We start from the raw sequence: 27,731 nt of genomic DNA on the forward strand, positions 1-27,731 counted from the left end.
TGCTTCCTGAGCACTGCCTCTTTGCCTCAGGTCTTGGGGGTATTGGGTGATTGAGTGTGCAGAGATTTCCTGAAGTTCACACTCAAAGCCCTTGTGTGGTGACCGAACCCTCCTTTCTGCTTATGGTTCCTCTATCTCTGCCACACAAGGTAAGGCATCTTCCCTGGCTCAGCAGCTGGCAGGTGTATGGGGGTACCCCCATGCCACCCGCTGGCTGCATAGGCCCTCTAGCAGCTGGTGCCTTCCCAGGGTGTACTTCATGCTTTAGCAACACAGTTCACAGGAGCATATGCACACTGGTGGCTTGGTGGTGGCAACAACTTAAGTGGGAAGCACAGCAAGACTGGGATATACTGAAGGTGGGGTATATTGGAAGTGGCACCACAAAACCGTGCTGGTACCCTGCTAGCCAGTGGCATAAGTTAGATTTTCTTCTTGGCAGGCCAGGACCAGGTAGCTAAGGACCAAGAAACTGTAGAGCCAGCTTCCCTGTGGCCTCACACAGTTCTCATGCAATGGAGATTGGGATATTTCTCTGGAGAAACTTTGTGCGGATAAGCAGTGCCTCAGTCCCTCCTTCATCTCCAGAGCAGGAATAGCACCCACAATGGCAGTGTACTTTAACTGGCTGCACCTGCTTCTAAGAGCACCCAACTCCGATGTAAGAGAAATCAGCCACCATGACTCTCCTAGTCTCCAGTCCTTGTCCTCTCTGAATCTGCCAGCAAGGAGCCCAGTTAGTACCTGTATGCTGCTTTATGTATCAGAGGCCAGATCTGCAGGTGGGGTTGAATGGTGTAATTCCATTGGACTCCCATGGAGCCAAGCCAGTTCAGTGGAGCCATGCCAGCGTTCACCAGCTGAGGATCTGGCCTTCTACCCAGGCCGGTGTTTATTTTCAGTGTTTCCCTTGATTAATACACGGATCAGGTTGAATGTTTTCCTTCTATCCATCTAACCGTCAGGTTTAAGAGTTACAGCTACAGGGTCCATTTGCTTTGGGCTCTTAGATAAATGTTGAAGAAATAGCTTTGGTTTCCCTCCAGGTCTCCAGTGGGTGGTCTGTCTGTAGCTGGGTATTGCGCGGTGAGGTAACACTAGGGTGGCTGTAGCTGAATGATGACTTTGGATGGTGTTTAGGACAGACCAGGGAAAAAGGCGCAGACTTTTGACCTCTGCAGGGAAATCCAGACGGAGTCTCCGAGCAGGATCTTGCTGGCATGCGGTATCATCTGTCCCCTCTGCTGCGTTCTTGCTACACACAGAGAACAGCCCGGGCAGCACTGTCATTGTGCAGCAAGAAAAAACCACCAGTGAGGAAAGGCAGGTCTCCCAGAAACAGTGAGGGTACAGTGTGCCTTTCACCTCTGCCACTGGCTGCATCTGAAATGCATACAAAATGGCTGTGTCGTCTCAATTTTTAGCGGTGCAGCGTATAGACCACAAAGCCCCAGAAACTCCATTACATCACCACCTGGCTCATCATATTCTTGATGCTGGTTTGTTTCTCAGTTAAATGTGGAAGATAAAGACAGACCCCAGGATTTTATATTACTAGAGGGCTTCTCTGTCTCCTGGAGGGAGAATAGAGGGAGAGGTGAGATAATGTATTTGGAAATAAATAAACTGAAGAGTTCCCTTTTGCCTCCCTTGGTCACCTTCTTTTTTAAGAAACTTTGTGCCCCTGCCTCCGGGGGTGGGGAGCTTGGCAAGGCCTCTCCCAGCTTCTCAGGGACACTCCAAGTTTTCCATGTCTCAAAGGCAGCTCCCCATTATGGGCCATTTGCCAAAGAAAGGATATATGGGAATCATAGTTCTTCAAAGGTTTGGAGAAATTGGAAGCAAATTGTCCATCATTTTGATAAATGGAAGGAGTTATTTCCCGTAATCCCAGAGCAGACAAGACCATTTCTTTCTACCAGAGCTGTTGTTACCACCATTTCCTATACTAGGAGTCAGCCTGGTGTGGTAGCCAGAGCAGAGAACTGAACAAGAGATGGGGAAGAAAACTTTTTCAGTGAATTTGACAGAAAGGAAAACTTCAGAGGAACTGCCATTATCCTTCAGTTGGGACTGAATTCACAAAATAGTTGCAGCTGAAAAAAATGGGGAAAAATGTTTAAAGCTTTGAAGCACTTGGATTTTTCATGGAAAAAACAGCACTTTTCATTTCAGTATTGTCCTAAAGGAAAGGGAAAGAAAGAAAGGATTCATTCACCTGAAAATGCAATGAAACAGTCCATCCCAGGTTAGCTGAAACAGTTCACATCAACCCAGGAGGAATTTTGGGGGGCTCTAAGATCATCACACTTAAAAAACACAAACCAAAACCCATTTTGGTTCAATCAGAGGTGAATTTTTCGATATACCCAGAAACCCCATTCAGTTCTTTCTGAGCAGGATGGCAAAATCTATTATTCTACCAGTTCCAGTTAAGCGGTCTTGCTTCCACTGCTAATATTTGTCAGTGGTTCCTCTGCTGAACTTAACTATGTCACCGTGTTTCCCTGCACTGTCATTTCTTTGTTAGAAAACTATTTGAAGAAGGTGGAGATCCTTGCGTGATGGGTGTTACCAAGAGATGCTATAGAGTGCTTAGTGGAATTAGGATCATTACTTACACAGACCGTTTTCTTTTCCTTGCACAATAGATGGAGAGAGGGTTGGACCAGAGAGCTAATGATGCTCACAGTGTGTGTACCCACCTGTACGTGGGTCTCCATGACTGTGCACACAGACTGGGTGCACAAGCACACCATCAGTTGTGCACCCAATGTGCCGAAAATCCAGCTGCTGTTGTTATGATTGATTGTTTGATGTTATGGTAATGTCCTAGGGTTGCCCTAGGTATCTGGGCCATTAGGTGTTATACAAACACAAAGGAAGACACACTTTCTGACCCAGGGCATTTACAACCTGTTTCTTTGTCCTTTCCAAATAGTCAGCTGTTACACTGGGAATGAGCAGCCCTGGGTGCTAGTCTGTGTTTGTCTGGGTCAGCGTTTACTTGCTAGGAAACAGCTGAGCTGGGTTTCTTGCTACATCCAGGAATAAACAAAAGGTATTTAAATAGGAAAGAGGGCTAATCCTTCCTTTAGTTATCTTCACCATGCTCACCAGCCTGTTCCAAGCACCCATGAAAACATCCCTACTTTGCAACAAACTGCCAGGAGGATGGAGTCAGGGATGCTCAGTACCTCTTGTTGAGGGATATGGGGATGATTAATTGACCAATGTTTGTAAGGTGGTTTGAGATATTGAAATGAAAGGTATGGTGTATGCCATTTTATAGTAATGACCCAACCTCATGCATCCTACAATGGTGACACTCCCACAGCACACAGCACCATTTTTATAAGGGGGTGAGAAAAAAAATGTCATTCTTCACCTGTGAAATTTGCCCCTGTATTCTGAGCCACCATAAGGCCTGTGCAGTATTAAAAGCCCCAGGTCAGGCCAAATTTAAGGTCTGTAAGTAAGGTATGGGCCTCTTCTCTGTAGGGAGATCATTATTTTACCATTTAAAAGAAATAACACAAAGCTGATAGAAAAATGTACTTATGCTTTTGGAAAGCCCTCGGTAAATAACTCTTTACATTGTTGTTGTTGCTTATGATGATGATAAACAGGATGAATCCTCAGTGCAGGTTTACAAGTTCTAAGGGAAGCCCCATTGATAAGTTCCCCATCTTTAGGACAAAGGATATTACCAGGCACAACAGACAGGAGGTGGAGATTTGTATTGGAAATATTTCAGCATCTTGACACCAGCCCACTTTCTTGGTGACTACCCAGCTCCCATGCTTAGACTGTAGTGCCTCACGCAAACTAGACACATTCTTGTAAAGTTTCCTACCACTGATTTAGGGTTGTTGGTTGTAGCTGTGTTAGACTAAGGACATAGGCTTAGTTGATGTAATAAAATATATCACATCTACTCAAAGAACCTTGTCTCCCACCACTGATGACACTAATTAAACTTAAATTGTGTGAGCTACACAGGGGAACCTGTGTCAAATGACCTGCTCAGAGCAGTGCTAGTCAACATGGTGGTAGCCACCTTCTCTTCTCCTCTGGGGCTCCGAACATTGCTACCAGTGATCGGCTGAACCTGAACCAAGTGTACAGAGCCTGTTCCGTTTCCCTTAGTCTTTGCACAATGAGTCCCCAGTCTCCACCCAACTCCAGCCTACAGGAAACCATCACGGAAGATTCCTGCAACCTCAGTGTGTCCAGCCAGTAGAGGGAGGGAAGAAAGCCATACCCAGTAAGCACTGGTTACCCTTCTGTTATAAGGAATCTGGGAGGTTCAGAGTCTGGATCACTAGTATCAATCTTTGCATCCAGTCAAAGCTGTTGTGACTGAAACGGATTCAGTTGGGAACACAAGCCCTGTCTCTAGTGGGCAAGTGTCTGAGAACACACCAAAAATGCCACTGAAGTTGACACTGGTAACACTCTGGCATACTTCCTGACAGCCACTGTGCTACACAGCCAGGGGGTAAACAGAGACACCCAAATCTTCTGTCCTGGTTCCACTAGTTCATAGCTGGGGTCAGGGTCGTACAGGGAAGCTTATATAGCAATGCAACAGCAGCATCTGTTTTTGACCAAGCAGAGGACTTCAGTCTCCTTTGCTGGCATCCAGAAGTGGTCTCAGGTCTCTAAATAAGCTCACCAACTGGAACTCCTTGTGCAGACTGGTGCTTTGCTCCTTTTACACTGTCTTGCTGTTGGTGCTCTGGGTACTATGACTGGCATGTCTGAAAGTGCCTCTCTCCATCTTCTGAGGTCACAGTCAGACCTGGGCAAATGCTGCAAAAAATACCAGGGAATATTTGTATTCAGGCTCCCTTTTCTATTCTCTTTCCTCAAATATTCTAGCAAACAAGTTTCTTGGCAGGAAACAGCAAACGTTGCAGAATATTCATGATAGGCAAATTTCAAGCTTGCAACTGTACCAAAAATCTGATTCGAGGAGTTATTCTCACCCCTTCAGTATACAGAAACAACATCCTGTTAGCTACATGCCCTTTCAAACCTGCTCAAATTCAGTTTCACTAGGAACTGCTTATGTAAAAGCTACAGAATCAGCCACGGAAAATATTCCGCAAATCATCTGAAGCAGCAATAGATTTAAGACAATACTAATTGTTCCCCAAATTTAAGAGAAATGACTGTGCTCAGGGTTATTGATTTACTACTAGCTCTTATGGAGAGACATGGTTTGTTGGGTCATCTGCTGGGAATGAACCCAAGTTCTTTGGGTCTGAAGCCATGAGGTTCAACTGCTTGATTTATAAGCCTCTAATCATGGTGTAGCCAGTAGAGGGAGACACAGGGTCACACTGTTCTAGAGAGCTCAGTTCCCATATTTACCCAAATATAAGATGACCCTGAATATAAGACAACCCCCAAATAATTAGTTTCTATATATGAAAAATTTATAAATGTTATAATTTTCCAGGTATAGACTCTAATTATTGGAGGTTTGCTGTGAATTTTTCCCCCTCCTACTGCTACAGCAAGGAAAATAAATCTGGGGGTGGGGTCAGATGGTCCTCTTACCCTTTACCCTCTGCCCAGCCTCTCAACTTCTCCTGGCAGTCCTTTCTCCCATTTTGTACTGTCAAACTCCGTTCCCCCTGAGCACATGAACATGAGGAGCAAATGAGCAAATTTGAAAACACTGACCTTGAAATAAAATACCTGTAGAAACTTGCATAAAAGTTCTACAGATACTCAAAGACATAATTCATCCAGAATTAACGCATTTTGCCTTTTTATGAAACTGTTGCAAGTTCTAATACAGGTACTTCATAAACATGCTTTTAAAGAGTACTTTTACTTTTTTTTTATTACTAAATTTTGTATTCCATGTCAAATCAGCCAAATCAGTTCCAAATCATATTCCAAATATGGTTCCAAAAACCATATTGATTGAACAGAGAGAACTCAGTCATTCTAAACACCAGGTATGGCGGCTACTACTGGCAAGCATCCTCCATTCAAGCCTCTCACCCTGGGACTTCAGATACTCCCAAATCCACTGGCATCCTATGTGCAGGCCCAAGCCCAGAGGTCTTGGGATCTAGATGCCCCCAGATACTACAAGCAAACATCCTCCATCCCAGACTCCTTAGTCCAGGACTTCATATACTTCCTACACTGGATTTAAATTTTTTTTTAAACATTTTTCATATTCCAGGTCAAAATAGCCAAATCAGTTCCAAATCCTCTCAATTGAGCAACACTCAATTGTTCAAACAACATATGTGACGCTACAACCGGCAAATATCTTCCACTTGCAGCTTGGGACTTCAGATACTCCCAAATCCATTGGCGGGCATCCTATGTGCAGGGCCAAGCCCAGAGGCTTGCGGTTCAGATGCCCCCAAGTCTCACTTGCCCTTAACCAAAGTCCACAGGAGCAAGCTAGGAAGGAGTCCCCCATTTCCATAAAGTAGGCGTGTAGCCAAGATCCTCCCACTGTATGCTGGCCAGTACTAATTACTGACTAATTATAAGACTTGTAGGACATCCTGTCTTCAGTGCATTGGACAGGAGTACACCCTCCACTACACAATGCCATTTAAATCCATCTTGGTTCGGGTAACAGACCAGACATGTGATCTGAGCCAAAAGGCTGAGATAAGAACAGGTTTAATTTATTAGAAAATGTTAAGAATCTTAGAACAAAAATGACAACGCCGTAAGGGAAATATAGAGTACCCAAGTGGGGGACTAACATAAGAGGGATGAGGGTGAGGAGGGGAATGCAACTAGGTTACATAAATACTATGTTAGCCGTCTAGGCCCGGGGGTGGGAGGGGAGGTAGGGAAGGGGAGGAAGGGGGTCATGACACTGAGAGGGAAAAGAAGATACAAACAAACCCGTACAAAGGTCCACAATGGAGGAGGGGGTGAGTTGAGCGAAAGAGTCACTCAGTCCATGCAGTCCTATCGCGGGGATCCTTTCCAGGTGGAATAGAGTAGCCCATGGTTGAGAATAGCTCTCAGAGTCCATCAGGTGCTGAAGGGTGTTCAGGCGATCCACTTGATCTGAGGCAAACAGCCAGAAACCTACATGATATTAGTCCAAAGCCAAAAGGATCATAATTTACTCTATTGGGGTGGGCCCCAGCAGAGTCAACAGCATTTCACGCCATGGTGACCCTACAGCTCAGGACTGCTCAGTATGTGTGTGTGTGTGTTTGTGTGTGTGTGTGTGTGTATTCCAGACACCCCCCACAAAGGGTCCATGTGTTAATTACCCCCCCCCCCCCCCCCCCGGCAGTAATGGCCTGGGTGTTCTTGTCACAAGTCCTAGGATCCTCCAATAAATTAGATGCAGATGAGGTGCAGGGTAACCTGGTCTGGCCACCTCATGGAGGGTGTGGCCACACTAATCATATGTGCCAGGCTAAGAGAGAGATTCTGGGTGAACTGTTTGGGGCCCCATTTGGTGATGTTTGCCAGACATTTAAAGCTGGTGAAGAAACAGGATTCATTAGGAATGGGAAAGAAAGGTACAGGTCAGCGATGGGAGTGAAGAGGAAGTGGAAAGGTATTCAGTGTAGTGGCTTACCATGACTTTTAAAAGCATCAGCACTGAAGGGAACTGCAGTCAATGAGCCCTACTACAGTAACAGTTCTGTTATCCAGTGTCTTATAAGCCAGCATGCTCCACTAACCAAAAAAAAAAAAAAAAAGCTCCACGAATCAGTATGCTGGCTTGTAAGATAAAGTGGAACTGGAAGTGCACTTCTGGTTTCTCTGAGCCTCCATTGCTTGGGGCAAAGCAGCCTGTGCTGCCAAGCCCCCACGGTCTGGGGGCATAACGAGCTGTGTGCCTCCTTGACCTACTGCAGAAGGGGCGGAGGGATACCCTAGACGTGGCGTGAGAAGCGGTGGCCAGGGACTCATAATTAACCGGCATATTTTGTTACCCAGCATCCCCTGTTCCCAGGAGATGCTGGATAACAAAGCTTTTACTGTATATATTTTATTCAGATGGGTTACACTAACATTTTGGTCTTTTGGCCAGGGGCACAAGGAAGTGGGTGCATTTATTGTAACAGGTGTGTGGGCTTTCTTTATGAGGTTTAAGGTTCTGATGAAAAGTTGATGATAGAGGATGTATATATATAACTATATAGAGAGAAATATATTTTTAATATTTTTTTTTTTGGTGAAGATCAAGCATTTTGGGCACCAAGGGAAAGGTGTTGGGACTTGCCTTGGCCCTTCTGGTACCAGTCTGGTACTGTAGTACCTCCAGGCCTAATGCCAGTTCTCTGGGCAGGAGTTACCTGCCCTTTTATTTTTTAAGGACCCCTCCAAAAAAGTTCCTGTCAGCATGTTTGGCCAATATGGGCCATGTGTTTTGCATCATGCTGCGTGTTGGCTGTATCATTGGTTTCCGTTACTAAGCACATGTTACTTTTGGCAACAGATGTATGATAGACAATCATTTAATGAAAGAGAATTTTTTTCTAGTTTCCTTATAACAGGACTAAAACCTCTGTATTTACTAAGGTTTCCTTCTATGCAAATGTAAGATGAGAGGCTTTTTATCCCATGCTGATTGGGGGAAAAACCTCAAGTAAATATGGTATTTAGCAAACAAAACAATCCCAAAGGGAAAGACAAATAGGCACCATTCTGAGACAGTCCATCTTGTGTTCAGCCTCCACTTCCGAGCAGGATTGACTCCTTCTGTAGAATTGAATAGTGACTTCTCTCAGTGCCACTAAAGTGACAGGGATTAAAGATGGCCTTCTCTTCCCTCACTTGAGCATTGGGCAACCAGTGTTTTCCTGCAGCAATTGTAAATAAGGCCATAGTGCCTGCTTCAGACTAATCCATTAATACAGAAACAAATGGTACAGGAAGGACTTACGCTTAACAGCACTTGATAATCTAGTGACTACAGCAGTGCAAAGGGACAAGAGGTGAGTCCCTGCCAGCAAGGAAAACAGACTGAGTGATCCGGGACCAAACACTGGCAGTCATGCATGTTCATTTGCTCACCCAAAGTGTCTGTACAGCCCCTGAGCTGTGTGAGCACTTGCATGAAGTGCTCACACAAATGGACATGAGCACCAGTAACCAGCTAAATGTCCACAGGGATATACAGCCTTCCAAGAGGCCTCTGTTAATTAGGCATGCAAACACACATAGACAGCTCCCCACCATGGGCCAAAGACAAGAGAAAAGAGTCTTTTTTAATAACAGCTGCCAGCTCTTTTCTATCTTCCTTCTAACAGAGCTGAACACCCCAGATCCTGCAAACATAGTCTCATAGATTCACAGATGTTAGGGTTGGAAGGGTCCTTAGTAAGTCATCGAGTCTGACCGCCTGCCTGGGCAGGAAAGAGCGCTGGGGTCAAACAACTCCTGCTAAGTGCTTGTCTAGCCTTCTCTTAAAGACCCCCAAGGTAGGGGAGAGCACCACCTCTCTTGGAAGCCCCATTCCAGATTCGGCCAACCCTTGGTGCCGTACAGAACCCTCACTCTCCTGCCTTTTCCTGCACCTCTCAAGGCCATAACATGGATATTTGTGCCTTCATGCTAGCCAAGCAGCTAAAGTCATTCCACCCCAGCCCATGGACACAGTGGACAGAGGTAGTTTCAGTAGATACGTAGTGTTTCGCTGACACTGGGCATGTCTACACGTTCATTAATTTACCTTTGCTACTTTGCATTAAGTTTACTACCTATAATATGAGCTACTACATAAAGGTGCAGTAGCTACACTCATACGCAGTAACAAAGGCAAACATTGTTTTTTTGTGATGCTTAATGCACGGTAGATTAATTCTACTGTGCATTAACACATTCCCCCCTCTGCCACCAGGGGACTGCAGCCAAGGTCTACCAGCCCTGACTGCTGCCGCCACTGTGGATCACTCCCTGAGTGAAGCGAGTGGTGGGATAAGCTCCTTCTCTGCCCCTCTGCCAGATGCTGTGACATTGGCATGGCACACTAATGTGCAGTAGAACAGTCCACTGCACACTAAGGCATCTCGTGTAAACGCACCCTCTGCTACTGACTCTCAGGGTGGCCTTAGGCAAGTCACTTCCCCTTTCTTTGCTTCTGTTTCCTTATCTGCAAAGCTGCTGGGAGCTGTGCCTGGAAAACTGAGGGAATTACTTATATCATTGTCATTATGGAAAAGCTCTCCCTGTTCTCATTCAGCTCAATCCTTTGGGTCTGCCCAGAGTAGGATGGTCCCTAGTCATCCAGGGCTTGGCCCTCGAGGCCTGAAATACACTGGGCTTCTGCCTGCTGAAAATCCAGCCCCTCCTGTTTGGCAGCCCCAGCTCCTATTAGTGCAGTACCAGGCATCTCCACACAGAAAGCATAAAGGTGACTAGTACCTTTCACCTGCCTCCCACACAGGAAACCCTCCTACATCTGGCCATGGGTGTGTCGGTGATTTTATAGCCGATAACCTCCAGGGAAACAGGAGGCGTGGGGGGAGCTGTGCACTCAGCTTCCTGCTAGGGACCTACACGCTACCTAGCAGAGCCAATGTCAATAGAAGGCCTGGAGGAAGAAGGCAAAACCAAACACACGGGCCCTTCTCAGAACAAGAGCTGTAAAACCTGCGCAAACCTGCACAAGTGGCACGACACCCTTTTATATGGTCAGAATCAATAGTCGAGCCCACTCAGAGTGTTTGCTGACACATAAACGACATCCACTGCACCACGTTTATGACCCAAGGCCTGGGCTCACCTAATGGAGTCCAGGAGGGAGCCCAGGCAGCTCCCTCCAAATTGCCCTTTACTGCTGCTCTCATATCTGCAGCCTGCTACCTCTCAGTCATGCGCTCTTAAAAGGTTTGTAAGAGGATGTTTGTCCCACATTTCCCGTTGTGCCCTGATAATCAGCCTTGTTTGCTGTCACAGGCAGCACATTGCTCATGGAGTTGTGTTTACTAGTGCTCATTACCTGCAGCCCCCATGTCATGTCCATGCACACTGTGCAAGCTTCAATTAATAATCCCTAAGTCACCTGGAGTAAAATCCCCCACTTGGCAATAGGCTCCCAGTGCTGACAGAGGAGAAGAGCAAACCCACCAGCAGGGCACTGGGTTCTGAGGAAGCCGAGCTGCTTGATGCAGTGGAAAGGAAGGCCCTGTCTAAGGCATGAACAGTCCCTTCACCAAAGGGAGGAACTAGGGATCAGGGAGCTGTTGAAGCTATACCTGGTGGGCAGATAGCAAGGTGGTGGACGTGGCATCACAGTGACAGAAAAGTGTGGGATGAAGACAGAGGCAGAAGTCATTAATGCAGGGGGAGAGGTAATGGCACCAACCAGATCAGATCCAAGTCACTGAAGACACTGCCTCACCCACTGGCTCTAATTTTTCTCGGGATGGAGGTTGCAGAGCATTCCCTCTATCCCTGTAGCCTCTGGGGGAAGTTACAGCCCCATAACTCACAGCTGCCTGCTCTTTACTGTGCATATGGGAGCGGTTGCGGGTGTGTGCAGGGTTTGACCCTGTCTGAGAGAGTTCTCTGTTGATCTAGGTGTGTTTCTCTATTAAAGGCACTAAATATCAGGGCAGGAACCAAAGGGTGAAGGAGGTTTCATGGGGTTAAATTAAGTTCATAGCTGGGCCCCTCCCTCCCTGCCATGCTGAAATGCAGCTGCCTGCACATTCCCCACCAGGACAGGGAAGCAGCAGGATTCATCGCCAAGACTGTGTCTTTACAGAGCATGCTGGATGAAGGATGGGTTTCTGGGCCTGAGGAGTGGGAGAACAGCTCTGGAACTGAGCATGGGGCCGAGGCAGCTGTGGTTACTCTTTGAATTCCTCATTCTTTGTCCCCAAAGTGCTGCTAGATGTTGCTGGGGCAGGTGGAAAAAAACACAGGGACCCTGCCCTGAAGAGCCCTTTTGTCTAACCAGGATGAGGGAGTTCCAAATACAAGGCCAGAAGCTGGATCCCCAGGCTCCCTCCCCCTGTACAGCCCCGTGCATCTTGGTAGAGGCTGTGCTCTGGGACAAGGAGGACAGCGAAGCTGAGAGCACTGTGCCCCAGGGGTCCCTGTCCCCAGGCAGATTAGCACCTATGGCAGTCACCTGACATAGCCTCCCTTCTCCATATCATAATGCTCTCTATGTATGTCAGAACTTCTTTGGAAAAGGGAGTGTTATCGCTGCGTACCAAGACTAGTACAATGGGTCACTCACCAGGAGAGTAACCGTTCTCTCTCTCTTCCATAACATTCCCACATTTGCTCTGTGTGCGGGAGCAGAGCTCTTCTCTGAGACATGTACAGGACTGCAAGGGGTTGCTGAAAAGCCTTGGGGAAAACTGGCTATATTCCAGAAAAGGGCTGTGTTCTAGAAACAGCAATGTTGGATATAAGGGCTGTTTACAGATGTGAAAAAAAACCACATGCAGCACTTTAAGCTCGGTGCCGCCCCCGCACCGAGTGCAGCACATCCCCAGAAAAGGCCCTGCATTAGTCTGAGCCAGCTTACCCAACATCTGTATAGATTGAGTGCTTCAGCGAGGCTTTTTGGCACTTTTATCCAATAGCTGATTGAATCAGCTTTACATAAAAGTGCCAAAAAGCTCCACTGAAGTGCCCAATCTTTACAGACACTGGGGAGCTGGGTCAAATGAATGCTCTTGCTCTTTCAGGAAAGTGCTGGGGGGTTTTTCCACATCTATCAGCAACCAAGGATATTAGCATTTATAATGGACTGTGCTAGGTTTTCCTGTGCTTTGCTAGGCAGAAAATCCAATTCTTTGCTACTGGGGACTAATGTGCTCGTACCTGCATGCTGCACTGCCAAGAGCCCTGGTGTGAAGAGCAGCCTAGGGGCTAAGGACAGACATTCAAAACGCCAGAGCCTGAGTTGATTCAATCTTTGCAGTTTAGTCTAATCTGACTAGATTGAACAAACTTGCAAGTGAATAGACATTCAGGAAATGCAGGCACATGCCTGCAGTGGCTCAGACCAGAAGCCAGGGGGTGCTACTGCACACCCTTGGCTGCAAAGAAGCTGTGCTGCAGGGGCATGGCCACCCCCACCAGTTGCCTCAAGTGAACTGGCCACCTTGTCCCACCAGCAAGGACCTGAGCCGGGCTATGCCTGGCACTCCCCCCTCGCTGCTGCAGTGGCGGGGGCATGGCCCCGTGAAGCAGAGGGGACAGGGAGAGGGGTTATTCCATCCTCTCTACCTCAAAGGGACCACAGCCAGGGTCTGCCAGCCCCAACTGCTGCCACCACCGATTGCTCTATGCACAGGGCGAGCAGTAGTGCACTGAACTTATGTTCTGTTACAGGTTTAAATCAGCTTCTGATCACTTAAACTGGTTTATGTGTAACTTCTGTCCCTAGCCCCTGAGACCCTGCCAGCCCAAAGCCCTGATAATGTGTGTTGGGAGGGAGGGGTGAGGGAGGAGAGAGACCATCATCTCCAAGGTGCTCCCTGGGGTGTGTTGGGCAGAGCGGTGGGGGGAATTGATCGAATCAAATATACTAAACTTGCTGAGGAATTTCAGCCCCAATAGATTTGCAGTCCATGAGAAGGCCACCCCCACCCTCACCCTCTTCAGGCAACAGCCTGGGTAAGTCAGGCACCTTCAGATTGCTAAGCAGTCGCTTTCTGTTGAGACATCGCCATTCTACCAAGGTGAAGCACTGGAACAGGTTACCTAGAGAGGTGGGGGAATCTCCATCCTTGGAGGTTTTTAAGACCCAGCCCAACCAAGCCCTGGCTGGAATGATCTGGTTGGAGATGGTCCTACTTTGATCAGGCAGGTGGGACCAGATGACCTCCTGAGATCCCTTCCAACCCTAGTTTTCTATGATTCTAGTTGTTTCCCCCTGGATACTCAGACCTAGCCAAGGTGCCACAAATTATTTCACTTGTTGCATTAGTGCAGGAAGACAGTAGGCTGCTTGGGAATATATGGCTTTATAACTCATCATCAGCACCTCATCTGGCACTTGGAAGGGGGTAAGAGGAAACCAGGGCACTTATACACATGACGGACCCCTGCTCCAACACGTGCTAATTAGCAAGCATTGGAGCAGACTCAGTTAATAGAGTCTGCTGTGAATCTGCTGGAGCGTGCTAATTAGCGTGCTCCAGCAGACTCCACATCACGTGTATTCAGTATCCCTGTGTTTCAAAATAGCGGCAGGGGCACTTTAACTAAAAGTCAAACAAGCTTTAGTTAAAGCGCCCCACTGCCATTTTGAAGCACAGGCACTGAATACACACGATGCTGTGGGCACTTTAATTAGAGTGTCTCTTAGAGCCGCTTTAATTAAAGTGCCCCCTGCCCCACTCCAGAGCATGTGTATAGACGCCCCCAGTGCAGACTTTGGAGAAGAGGTGAAGTATTCTCCTTCAGGAGAACTACACTGAGCAAGTGAGCAGCCAGCCACTCTCTGCACTGGCAGCAGCCGAAGCAGGAGCTCCATACAGAGGGCATTGCAGTTACAACCACACCAGGACTGTGTAAATCAGTTAAGGTCCCAGAGGTGAGTTTATTCCCCAGCATACCCATGAAGATGTGAAACCAGATATCAAGCGTGCTCTGATGGAGTTACCCACATAATGACAATAATACCGAGCCTTCCTAGAGCGCTCTGCTTCTGGAAGCGCTGGTGTATGACCTCACTGCCTGTGTTTTCTAATGGAGACTGTGTAAATCCGTCTCTGAGGAATGCCACAGAGGTTAGACAAAGGTTGTTGTACCAGGATGTTGTATTATGGATAGTTATACAGAAACATTTTAAGATGTTCAAGTTCCTCTCTGACGTTACAGAGGGGGAGCTAAATTGAGTCCCTTTGTTAAACACACCAGGGCATGTTTTCAACAGTAGCCTTTCAATCTGCACATGAATTTTGCACCTCCAAAGGCAGCCCTTTGGAGTATAGAAAGGCCAGGGGAGGACAACTTGAAAAGGTGGTCCAGAAAATGCAGCGCAGCCCCAGGGATGTGACAACGGGGTGCAGTTCTGGGGCTACCTTATAATTCCTCTTCAAGCATTGGTCAGAACCCTTTAAAACCTGCAACTCTGCTGCATGAGCTCCTGCTCCCAATCAAATCTCATTGTGACCAGCATTAAGGGATTAGCTTATCCCTGCAGCCCACACTCTGGATAGCCCTGGGGGACTTGCACTGAACATGGCTCTGTGCTCACAACCCTGGTGGTGCCCAATGGCTGGAAGTCCCTGTCTGAGGGTGAGACAACTCTAATTCCTTCCTGGGGACCAGCTGATCATCTGGAAAATGAATGGCGGCAGCTATGCCTTGCTTCAGGAAACACCAGGTACCAGTGCTAGGTCTTTAACTTTGGAATCATTCTTCTGGGGAAAGAAAAAAGGTATTTTCGGAGCTGGTGTCACAAAAATCCATGCGGATGAATTAGCATTCTGCTAATGCCTGCTCTCTCCCCCATTGTACACAGACAGGGTTGCTTTGAAATCGTCCCCCCAGGACAGGGACACTGGGAAATGTGTGGACAGTCACTTCAATGCACTGAGGAGTCCTTCAGGGCTGGGCAGACATGTTTGTTTGCCTTCCTCTTGTCTGTCCCTCATATTTTGTCGCCAGTGGTTTCTGGGTGGTCAGCACTGCCAACATCCAGTATGGCATGCTCTCTTCCCCTGCGGTCCCTGGGACAGCTGCCTGGAACTGGTTATCCCAGTCAGGAATGTACTCCCTGGAACCAATATTGAATTTTCTATGTGCCTGAAGTCCACATTGCTAATGGCCAGAACCAGCCCTGCATTTTGTGACTGAAAAATACATGTAAGACTTGGGCTCCGGAAGGAGTCATATGCACGATACTGATCCCCACCTCACAGCTACAAATGATTCCTGGTTACTTTGAGATGTATTTTGCCTTGTGGGGGTGAACTGTTTGGTTAATGCATGGCCAACCTTGTGTATTATGCTGACTTCAATAGCCCAGAACTTCAGTCTGACATTTTCTAGACTTCAAAATGAAGCTGAGGAGGATGAGGGTGGCGTGCTGTGCACATTCTTTGATTAGAAATAGCGCAGCTCCCTGTTCAATAGTTATTGCCTTCTGACAGCTCTTGGTGCCTTTTGTGGCATGAGTCGGGAGGCCTGAGTCAGCCTCCCGGTATTGACCATGATAACTGGCAGTAACCGATTCCCTTGCTGGCACTCGCAAGAGAACAGAAGGGACAGTGGATCCTGAACGCCCTGTGTGCCTGTGGAAATAGTCTTTCAGGTCAGGGCCACCTAAGGTAATCCTCGCACTGCAGCTCCTGTTCACTTCTGTGCCTGTGCTTTAGTTAACAGGCTCCAGCGTGCTGAGCTGCCTAACCCCTTTAACCCGTGCCAAAATCCATGTCAGTCAAACAAAAGAGAAACAGATTCTGGAGGGAGATGGTCTTGATGAAAACCATTCCCAACTTGTTTCTTTTTCTGACTAGAGCGGGCTGCGAATGTGTTGACAAAACCACCAGAAAACACCAGTTCATCAAAACTGATTTATTTTTGCAAAAATGTAGGGATTTCAGCAAAGCTTTTGTCAAGAAAGTTTCTCAGGTTTCCAATCCTAGGCAAATGCCCTAACCACTAGAATCTTGACTGAGTTTCTTTTGTCCTCTGGCCCACTGAATTTATATAAAGGGGAACAGCTTCACCAGGGATTGAGACACTGAGGCCACATCAAAATGGTACCGAGCAGTGCCGTCAAACATGCCACACTGCCTTCTAACCCAGAAGCAGGGTAGCCATTTCACGTGGAACTATAAGGAAGCTAATTAGCACTACTGAGTGACAGTGCCAGTAAGCCTGCCCCCAAGCTGATTAGCAATGCTAATTGCTTCTAATTTCAAAGGCATGCTTGGGGGTGCTGCTGGAGGGCAGAGGAAGATACTGTATAGACATAGCTTAATTCTGTTATGGCCTTCCCCTGGGATGTGGGTCACCCAAATCAGGCAGTCTTGAACCTGGGTCTTCTACTTCCCAGAGGAGTACTCCAACTACTGGAGGACTGGATAGTCAATGGAGGAAGATCCCTACAAGGCTTCAATTTGATTCCAATAATGGAGCAAAAATAAATTCTCATTTTCTGGTTTTCCACCTTCTACCACATGTCCTGGCTTCCATGCCCCATCAGTTGTCCCCCTGCATGGACTCACCCTCTGCTGGCATGACTTGCTGAAAAGTGATTTGGGGGCATTTGTACTGGAAGTTATTTCCAGTTAATCATTGCATTCTTTATCAGTTGATGATTGATTTAGAAAGGTTCATGGCTTCGGCGAATCATGATATGTTTGTTTGAAATGTTTAATCGCCTGAATTATGTGGTTTATGGTCATAATATATTTTAATTCTTTTATGGTTGAAGAGGCCAATAGCCCAGGGTGCTATTGGAGGAACCAAGGGGGATAAATAATAATGTTATTCTTTGAGATCTGGGCTGAATATTCGAAGGGGAACTGAAAGTTCCACTTTCCTTAATCAAGAAATCAGGAATGTTATGGGCAGAAAAGACAGTTTGATTATCTAATACCTCTGCCTGCGTAGGGAGGTCCCAGGGAACTTGTCTGTTTTTGTCTAATTCCAGAAATCAGAATCATCCTAGTATCCTGAATTTTAACTCATAGTTCAGACCTCCTTTACAGGCCAGCTGAAGTTTTCCTTTTCCTTACGATTCTACCTACACAATACCTCTCCAGTCTTAATACTGATACCCCCAAATGTCTCTACTGTTTTCAGTTCACAACTTCCTTGGCCTCAATCACAGCAGATTCTTTCTTGCCCTAGAGTCCCTGAATTTGCCCATGTCCATATCTGGCCTTGGAAAGCCTAGGACTACACAAGGAATCCTCAGAGATTTTTGCTGTCAAACAGATACTACGAGTTTTGCCCAGCAAATAACCTAACTGTTGGAAATAGCTGGAAAGATACGTGCAGATTTAGGAGCTGAAGCACTACTCAGTTTTGTGCTGCTAGGATAACCCAGATCTAGTCAGTCTGGTGGCTCATCCCCCTGTCGTAAGAGAACAGTTATAGGCAGCAAGTGATGAGCTTGTTACTCCCCTGGTGAACAAAGGCTGTAGCATGTCTCCTCAGCTACCCAGGCTACCTCAGACACACCAACCCTGTTCTCTGCTCCTATCCATCTTACTACTGAATACTGAATTGGGAACTGAGTCCTTACTATGAACATACTCAGTGGCCCGGGAAGAGGATTATTTAATGCTCTGGAGATGAAGAACGTAGTCTATAACTTTGCTTCTCTTGCACAAGGAGGCTTTCTAAAGAATACGTAGATCTCCTCTGTATGGAAGACAAAGCTTGGCTGGGGGCTGGTGCAAGATGGTAGAATGAACTGCCCCAGGAAGGGGCACTGCAAACTTTGCTAAGGGCAAGGCACATTTCTTTGACTTTTCTTTCTCTAGCATAAACTTCTGGCAATATTATTCATATAATGCCCCACCCCGCCAAACCAAAGCACTCCCTGGGAAGAAGGTGAGAGAACAAACATGTGACATGTTAGCTACTTCACATCATGCACACAGCAATGGAAGATGCTCAGCTGTCACAAGGCTGAGTGCAGTGGAAGCACCTGTAGAAAACAGAGACATGCCTTCTAGCACAAGTAGTACATGCTTGTGCCTTAAGATCCAGAGATCCTGGGTTGGATCCCCATTGCCAGTGACCTACCTGAGGGCTGGGTGTTACAGAAGCAGAGAAGTGTGTAGATTCACACTACAGATTTGTGGATCTGGCCCCATCGACTCATATGGTAGAATGTGTTGGGCCTAATTACCCTTCTCAGTGGTTCCCCAACAGGGGAGCATCAGCATCGGTATTACAGGATCATCAACGCTGGCCTTTGCATACTCCACAGCTGAGAAATGTACGCTGGTATAGACCAGAAGCAGTCACACTCGACTTGCTGACATCCAAATGAATTCTGCAATGCGGTGCATTACTGGAACCCTCAAATTGGCCCCAACACCTTGGCTGCCCATGCTGTTGCACATCTCTCCACCACCCATCTGTCACAAGGCAGCAACTACAGGAAGTCCAGCAAATTCAAGAAAAACAAACATCTCTCCACCCACCAGGACCTCAATAATGTCCCTCACCATTGACTGAAGTCATGCAAGTCACCTGGATCTATGCCCTTAACCTTCAATGATGTAACATCAACCCTGACAAAGCTTGGAAAACCAAATGGAGTTCACAGGAAGTCCCAAATAAACATCTTGTGATAGATCTTTCCTGATCTCCGGCGATGCTCATGGACAACTCTAAATCATATCTGTACAAACCATAGGAGATGCAGATACTTGATGTGCAATTGGAAAATTAAAAACTCTGCAGTGTGCAACTGGGGTCACCCAGAACATACCATGGAACATATAACAACTCAATGCCCGATCCACAAATATGAAGGAGGTATCACAATGAGACACTCTGCAGCTCCTGACAGTTGTCTGGTTCAACCACCTAAATTTAAATTGATAGTTGCTGTTCTGTATCTACATAAGTCATATGAAAGAGAAAGAAATCCCCATCTCCAAATGCCTCACAGATTTCAATGAAGTACTATTATCCCCATTTTACAGATGGAGACTGAGCTATGGCATGATTAAGTGACTTGCCCAGGGTTGCATAAGGAACCAGTGGCAGAACAGGGAATTGAACCCACTTCTTCTGAGTCTTTATCTAGCATCTCAGCCACAAGACATATCTCTCTCCCAAAGGGAAAGATGGAAATCCCAGTGGAAGCTGGTTCATTACAGCTTCTTGACTGAGGCAGGGAAGGATTATTGCTTAGTTCAGCTGGTAGAGCTGCTACTGCCTATGAACAGCCAAGGTCTCATTTTTGTCCTGATTGTGTAAATACATAGATTTCTACTCCTGCTTCCAGCAAGATGGAGTTCCTAATGGAGGAACTCCATCTGCTGAGTCTGATCTGAAATGCCCTTGAGTGCAAGGCTGAGCACCTGACCAGAATTGTTCTGCCACAGCCTCTCTTATACTGGCCATCCAGTTGGAAGGTTTGTGTTTCAGGAAAATGCCTTTTTGTCCTTTGCAGAATGTGAGTGATTTTCTCTCCTCTTTTCTTGTCCCTGCTAGGACTGAGATTCTCATCAGGACACAGTGCTCAATCCCCTCATTCAACCCCATATTCTAGCCCAGTGGTGCTCAACATTTTTTCCCAGCAGGCCAGATGGATGGTACCCCATCTGTCAGTGGGCTGAATCTGGCTGGTGGTCCCAAGCTGGCACCTGGAGTCCTATCCAACAAATTGGAGGGGGCAACTTGGGGAAGTGGGGCCAGGCCTGCCCCTGATCCAGCTGCACTGGGGGAGGGGGCATGGCTCAGTCCTAATCTAGCTACACAGAGAGAAGAGGGCACGGCCTGTACACAGGGTTTAGGGTCTGGGAATTTGGAAGTGGGGAAGAGTGGCCACATTAATTGCCACTGCTCTCCTGCCACCTAATTTCCCAACCCATGGTACCCAGTGGGCTGGATGCCACAACTCCACAGGCCTCATTTGCCTATGGGTTGGAGGTTGAGAACCCCTGTTTTACCCCATTAGGAGCATCTATTTCAGTCTGTATTTTTGGCCCCTGTGGTTCCTTACCCACTGCTGGCAGTGCCTAGTGCCAGTGGCACCAACAGTGACTCAGTCCTCAGCCAGCAAGCCCATCATGCTAACCCATTCCTCCTTCACAACAAAAAAAAATTGCTGTGTAACCTTTTTTGATTTTGGCCATTCTCCTCCTCTGACAGCAGAGGTTCTTCCTATCACTGCGCTGGGTGGAGCTACCAGGGGAGCATTTTCATTTGTATATAATGAACACCAAGCCCAATTAAAGGAAGCCTAAGGCTAGGGATAGAAGTTACACATAAACCAGTTTAAGTGATCAGAAGCTGGTTTAAACTCAGAACAGAAGTTCAGTGCACATAAACTAATTTAAAAATGGCCAAAACTGGTTTAAGATAAACCTGTAGTATGGTTTAAGATAAACTTGTAGTTGAATGTAGTATCAGACTTAACTGATTTGGGTCAAACCGGTTTATGAAACTTTTGTCCCAGACCCCTTCCTGGTCCAAGTTAAATCAGAGTCCCCCAGCATCCCAGCATGCTCTACAGCCCTGGGCTGGGCTGGGCTGGGCTGTCTGCTTCAGAGGGCACCACCCCTCTGCCCTCCAGCCAGAGCAGGGGTGGGGACATGGCCAGATGCCAGCTAGGCCTGGCCCACTGAGGTGAAGGGGGCAGGACAGGGGTTTATTTCCCCTCTCTCCCATGGGTGACTGGTGCCTCCTGAGTCTGGGGGGGCACCAGATCACCGACAGAGGTCCTCCAGTGGCTGATCGCCACGCCCGGAACCAGCAGCAGCAAAACCGGAAGTGCACTTCTGCCAGTACTTCTGTTTCGTGGCTGGTGCTTCCAGGGGGTGCATGTCCAATCTCAGGGGGTACACGTGCCAATGCTCCCTGCCTTCACCCACCAGATGACCCCATCCAGGGTCTGCCAACCCCAGCTGCAGCCTCTGCCGCTCGACCCCCTGACAGGGGCTACTGTGCCCTGACCAGGCAGACCCTGGCTGGGGTCCCCTGAGGGGAGAAGGAAAGGAGGGGGGAGTAGACCCCCTCTCTGACCCTTTCGCCTCAGAGGGCCATGCCAGACCGCCATCTGGCCATGCCTGACAGGGATCCTGACAGGGGCAGCAGCCTCATGTGTCTGGAGACCACAATCCTTTTCTCAGTGTGGGGGCTGAGAGGGAACTGCACTGCGGGCGGGAGCAGGGTGGGCAGCAGCAGCGGTGGCGCTGGGAGGGGTGGCTATGGGGCTAAGGCAAATTTTGGGGTGGCCATAAGCCCCCCTAGCGCTGCCATCACTTACCCCCCATAGCCACCTTTCCCAGCCCTGCCACCGCTGCCACTTGCCCTCGTTCAGCCCCGCAACCCCAGCCGTGGACAAGGCAAGTGGATGGCAGGGCTGGGCCAGGCTGCGGGGGCAGGGCCCTTCCCAGCCAGCTGCAGCTCACGCTGGGGCCGTGGGAGCTGCGCGCCCAGTTTGCTCCCACCTCCCTGCACCTAGGCCAGGCCAGGTTGTTAGGGAGCCGCTGAGGCAGCACTGCACAAAGCCCCTTCCCCATCCCACCTCCCTCCCACGGCGGGGGAGGAAGAGGAAAGGGAGAGCCCTGACCCCCGCAGCGATTCCCTGGCAACCTGACCTGGCCTGGGCACGGGGAGCCAGGAGAAATCTGGGTGCACAGCTCCCACGGCCTCAGGCCAAGCTGCAGCCAGCTTGGAAAGGCCTGGCCCCTCTGCCCCTGCCCTCAGCAGCACCATCGGGCCGACCCAGCTCAGCCCAAGCCCCAGGTAAGGTGGGCTGATGGCAGAGCTGGGCCAGCCCTGGCCATGGGGGCAGGGTCCTTCCCAGCTGGAGGTGGGGCTCGGGCTGGGGCCATGGGAGCTGCATGCCCAGATTGCTCCTGGCTCCCTGTGCCCAGGCCGGGCCGGGCCGTCATGGAGGGCTCTCCCCCTTCTCCACTGTGGGGCTGAGGGAGGGGGTTCTGCGCGGTGCTGCCTCGGGGCTCAGGGCTGGAGGGGCAGAGCGCTGGGACGGGGGGGGCTCCTGGCTCCCCACACTGAGGCCAGGCTGTCAGGGAGTTGTTGCAGCAGGCAGGGCCCTCCCTCTCCTCCTCCTCTCCTGCCGCAGGGCTGGTGGGGGGTCTGGCCATGCCCCCACTCTCACTGCTTGACCCTTTGGTGCCAGCCAGCCCGGAGTCTGGCTATGCCCCACCCCACCGAAAAGTCTGCCAAGGGCTGCTTCCCCCTTCCTCCTCCAGGCACACCTGGGCTGGGGTCCCTGCAGGCCAGGGTGGGGATTTAAACCTCTCCCCAGTCATACTCAAGTCTACCAGGGCCTGGCCACGCACCCCTCTCAGCTCAGCTTCCCTCAATCACTGCCGAAGGGGAGGGAGGGCTCACTCTAGCACCCCCCGACTTTGGGCCTGAGCCACTGCAGGCATGTGCCTGCATTTACTGAATCAAAAGTGAATGTCTTTGCACTTGCAAACTGGTTCAATCTATGCAGGTTAGACTAACCTGAAAAGTTTGAATCAATTTGGGCTCAGACTTTTTGAATGTCTGTACATAGTCTAAATGAACAGCAAACAGCCTGCAGGTGCTAGTGGCAGGGTGCTCACTGTATCTGGCAACCTATATATTGGTTAAGGATCTTTCTGTTATGGATTCCAAGTGAGAAGGGATTGTATTAGTCTCCCAGCAAAAGACCCTTAGCCCCATACCTCTACTGCTGAGAAATAGGGTGTTACTGCCCCAGTAAATAAAATCCCTCAAACCAGAGCTATGCAGGTGGGCCTGGTGGGGGTGAGGAGAAGAGGAGAGGAGGGGACGATGTGGATATTGTGGATGTGGGGATTTTGTTTTGGAAACTCTGGGCCTGAACTTTCATGATTTCGTTACCAAACTTTTGTTGTCCTTCAGGTTTTGCTTTTTTCCTGAATGGGCTGAAACGATCATTTTCAAACAGAAAACCTGCTGAAAATATACATCAACCCATAAACAGTTCATTTCTCAGCCACATGCGGTGCACTTTTGTTCTTCTCCAAAACAGACTAATTTTCTCTGGGAAACAAAATGTTTTTTCTAATTGACACATCCACAAAATAGGGTGCTTTGGGGAGCAAAAATGGGCACATTTTCCCAGATTAAAATGAAATCTAAAATGGACACTGGAAGTTGGGGCAAATCGAAGAAGTTTGAGTAATGGTAACAACGTGGAACTCACGGGTGTTCTCCCCACTCCTGCCAGTGACTCACCCTGTGATTTTAATGAATCATTTTGGCCCATATCTTCCCAACTGCACACATTTAATTGTATGCATAAAAATGCATCCCTGTGCTGCAGTTATCACAATCACATTGCAGTCTCAGTGACTGTACATGCCAATTAGGAGTGCAAATTCACCAGGCCTTTTACATGTGTAATTCTGGAAACCCAGGCCTTAGCTTCTCTTTGTTTCTATGGTGTTATCAAACCCAACCCTCCTCCCCAAGAGTATGAAAAATTACTTGCTTGGGCGTGTTTAGAGGTTTTGTTAATCCACATGAATAACTCCCTCTCTGGTCCAGGGATGAAACTACCGTTGTAACAGAAACACTTGTTGAAATGGCCTAAGGGCTTGCAGTTCTCTTTCCGTCAGTCTCCAGAGCAGCTGGCTGTTATGGCTCATTTAAATTAGCTCCAGCTCTCAGGGACTGCCCTTTCAGCTTCCAGTCGGCTGTTCTTGGATGGAGCTTCATCAGAATCTTTTCTCTGTTTCAAAGCATGGATCTTGCACATAAGTTTAAGTGCTTTGGAAACCTCTGCTCTCTCAACCGTTCCAAGCATATCCTGGGTAGCTGAGCAGTTTTTATAGCCAGGGAGAGCCCCAATGATTTCCTGGGTCTAGACTTTGTCAGAGAACTTGTTGCATCCACAGGGGAACTAGCCCAGTTTTGACTGCAGCATCTTGCAGTGAGCCTAGTCCACTGTGCCACGGCTGAGCCCCTATTCCTGTTAACAGGTCACACATTGCAAAACGCAGAAGTGTGGCATGTGTGCCACAGTGCAAGGGGCCCCCAAGGGACTTAGCAGCAAGTCTGCCTTGGCTACATTAACATTTCATACGGCATCGCAGATGATGCTACAATCACCTCAACTCAGACAAATGAGTCTCCAGGTATCATCAGTCCAGGTGCTGAGACTAGAGTTACAGAAACTTAAATACGAGAGGAAACAACCGACTGAATAATAAGGAAGGAAACACTGCAGTCACCACGAGTCTGTGCTGGTTCTTAGCTTTGCTTTGGCCACCTTACAAGTTCTGCAGCTTTCTGACTGTACTGGAGGGGGCAGCTCATCCCATTCAGGATGCCCATGCAAATGCTCCCCTAGGCCTAGTGGGAATTGCATGCAGGCATCAAAAGGAAAACTGACCCTTCATTAGTTCTAGTGAACCCTACAGCAGCCGGGAGGCTTCACCCACCCACCAAGGCTATTCCCTGGAGATGTTCCTCGAGCAGTTCCTCACCTGATGTCTATCAAACAAGAGCTGAGGGACCAAACCCACCATTTTAACCTGGTGCTGGTTTCAGGTGGAGAGAACTGAACCCCTGTCCAGCTCTCAGTCTCCAGCCAAATTCCTTAGAGCTGCTTATTAACATGTGGAAGACTGCTCTGTAATTGTTTATGGGACAAATGCAGGCAAAAGGCAAGTGGGATTTGACAATGTGGCCTAAATATCCCTGTTTACAAAAAGTCTGACAAAACATCAGCCCTTGGCTTTATCTTTCCCATTTGGAAACAGCCACAAAGCAAATATACTCAGGACAGAAGGTGGGGGAGGGGGGGCAGAATTTATATTGACTTTAGCAAAAAAACATTCTTTAAAAAAAAGAAAATCTTTCTAGATGCCCAGATTCAGAGCTGGACATCCAAGTCTTGCATAAGGGTTTCAGGCCTGATAGTTTGCAGGGTTTGTGTGAGCAAGTCATGCAGTAAACTATTCTCTGTTAATTTTTTAATGCAAAATAAACAGGCCAAGAAATGATTAGCATGCAAGCATGTTCAGCTTAATCGGGGGAATCAGGAGGGATGAGAGTGAAGAGGCTAGTTGGAGTTATCAGTTAACCATATAGATTGTCTCTTCCAAGAGCTAATTCTCGCAATTGCTTTTTGTGCCCTATAAAATTGTCCTTGTTTTTCTTAATTAAAGTGATGACCTAAAATCACTAGTATAAGCACAATGGAAGCCCTTGTTTCCCTTTCTTGTTTTCAGACCACAAGGGCTGCACACAGGAAATGCAGGTGATAAGGATCCTACCTGGTTTATTACAGACGATCAGAATCTTCTTCCCCATCCCTGACTTGGAAAGGAAGCTGTTAGATTAAGACAGAAAATGCAAAAATCCATTTTGACGTGCACAGCTGCGGTGGTGAAAGCACTTCGGTGTCATCTCAGCAAATCCAGGGAGTAAATGGAGGAAACTGAGCTAGGGAGAAAGCATAGCTAGGGAGTTGCTTGGAATGGAGTTTGGTCAGTGGTCGGAGATCTATATTCTCAGATAGGCAGGACTTTGTCCACAAACTGGAATTTGAAATTTCAAAGGGGAAAAAAAAGCAGAAGGGACCTTTCTGTGTATGGAGATGACTATGTTGGCGTGATTCCCCCAGGACTTTTGTTCTTTGTCTTGTAACTCAGCAGCTCATGCTTCCTCTTCAGCTGATTTAATGAACGAGATGGAAAGATTAGAGCGAGAGAGAGGCTTGCCAGTACATTCAGTGAACAGTAAACACAGCCTGGCTGTGAAATCAGGACCCCGTTCAGAACTTTTCCAAAGTCTGGAGGGGTTTCATATGCAGAGTTTAGGGTCTGAGCCCATCTTTGCTTTACAACCACCCTCAATAAAGCCACTCCATTCCCAGGACAGAGCCTAGAGCAGGGGTGGGCAAAAATGTGGCCTGTGGGATGGATGCTGCCTGCCAGGCCATTGTATCCAGTCCATGGGGACCCTAAAAAATTTAGAAAATTAATATTTATCTGACTCTGGCTGCCTGTCATGTGGCCCTCAATGGCTTGCCAAAACTGAGTAAGTGGCCCTCCACCTGAAATAATTGCCTGCCCCGGTCTTGAAAACGTAGGCCAAAATGTCTGTGGCCTCAATGATTATGGCTACAAATGGTAAGAAGAAGACATGTTGCTGCATGTCAGCAGGTGCCAGCTAGGTGCCATTACTATTAGTGCCTGAAATTTGTTGTAGGTACAAAACCAGAGGCTCCAATGAAAAATGGGCCTCTAAGGTAAAAGAAGGCTGGTCACTGCAAACATGTGTTTTTGGTGCCATGCCCTTCATGGTATTCACGCCACACCACATGACAACTTCAGACTACAGCCTCACGTGCTGCTTTGGCAAGACTTTGCCAAAGATCTTGGGAATATTTAACATGGGTCTTGTATCTTAGGTACAAGCAGGGTAAATGACTTCTGAACAGACAGGTCTGGAGGCCCCACGGTCCTAGTCAGAATGACTTCATGGGCACACATTTATGTCTCTCCTCTTCTAGCTGTAGAACTACCCTTCCCATCACTCAGTATAATGTCCTCTAGTACCCCAGGCCCTAACTCTTGCTTGAGTCCTTTTCTGATTGCCATTCATCATCTTTCTCTCACTTGTAGTTCCTCTTCACTATCTCCACTCTGACTCTTGCTTTCCCTGCTCTGCTAATCGTGCTCTGCATGGAGACTCTGGAACTCAACAGGCAAATGTGGAACATCCATTTCAAGGATTGTTGGACAGAGCATTTTTCTCTGATCCCTGAGGAATCACAGCTGATCTTCTGGGATCCTGACTTTCAAAAACAATGGACCATTAAAGTAGTGCTTTTGCAACTTACAGGATCCTGCCATGTCATCCTCTGCCTCAGATCATTTGTATTTGTTCCAGGCAGGATACATGCTTTCTGGATAAGGAAAGAGATGACTTCTGTGCTGAGTGAGAGAGGGCTAGAGAGTAGTTTCTACTGGTCTCTTAGCTGTTTAGACAGTGATTACTGTATCAGAAAAATGCACTGCAATTCAACATGCGAATGCCTTAATCAGCTAACGATCTCAAAGTCTTTATGAACATCAATTACTTCAGCCTTATCCATTCTCCAGATGATA

The 27,731-nt window shown here is 47.8% G+C and overlaps 1 long non-coding RNA gene across 2 annotated transcripts; it reads right to left on the bottom strand.

Moving 5' to 3' along the window:
* Positions 1-3,725: 3,725 nt before the first annotated feature.
* Positions 3,726-26,232, bottom strand: LOC109282469 (uncharacterized). 2 transcript variants are annotated; one of them, XR_009464323.1, is made up of 3 exons: positions 25,893-26,178; positions 6,901-7,083; positions 3,726-4,815 (listed from the first exon to the last, which is right to left on the bottom strand). It is a non-coding gene; the product is annotated as an uncharacterized LOC109282469 (long non-coding RNA). The 2 variants fall into 2 exon arrangements; XR_002089463.2 differs by lacking the exon at positions 3,726-4,815 and having other exon boundaries at positions 6,648-7,083; positions 25,893-26,232.
* Between the last annotated feature and the right edge of the window lie 1,499 nt (positions 26,233-27,731).

This window comes from Alligator mississippiensis, chromosome 9, assembly GCF_030867095.1.
Source record: "Alligator mississippiensis isolate rAllMis1 chromosome 9, rAllMis1, whole genome shotgun sequence".
In the NCBI taxonomy this organism is placed as follows: Eukaryota; Metazoa; Chordata; order Crocodylia; family Alligatoridae; genus Alligator; species Alligator mississippiensis.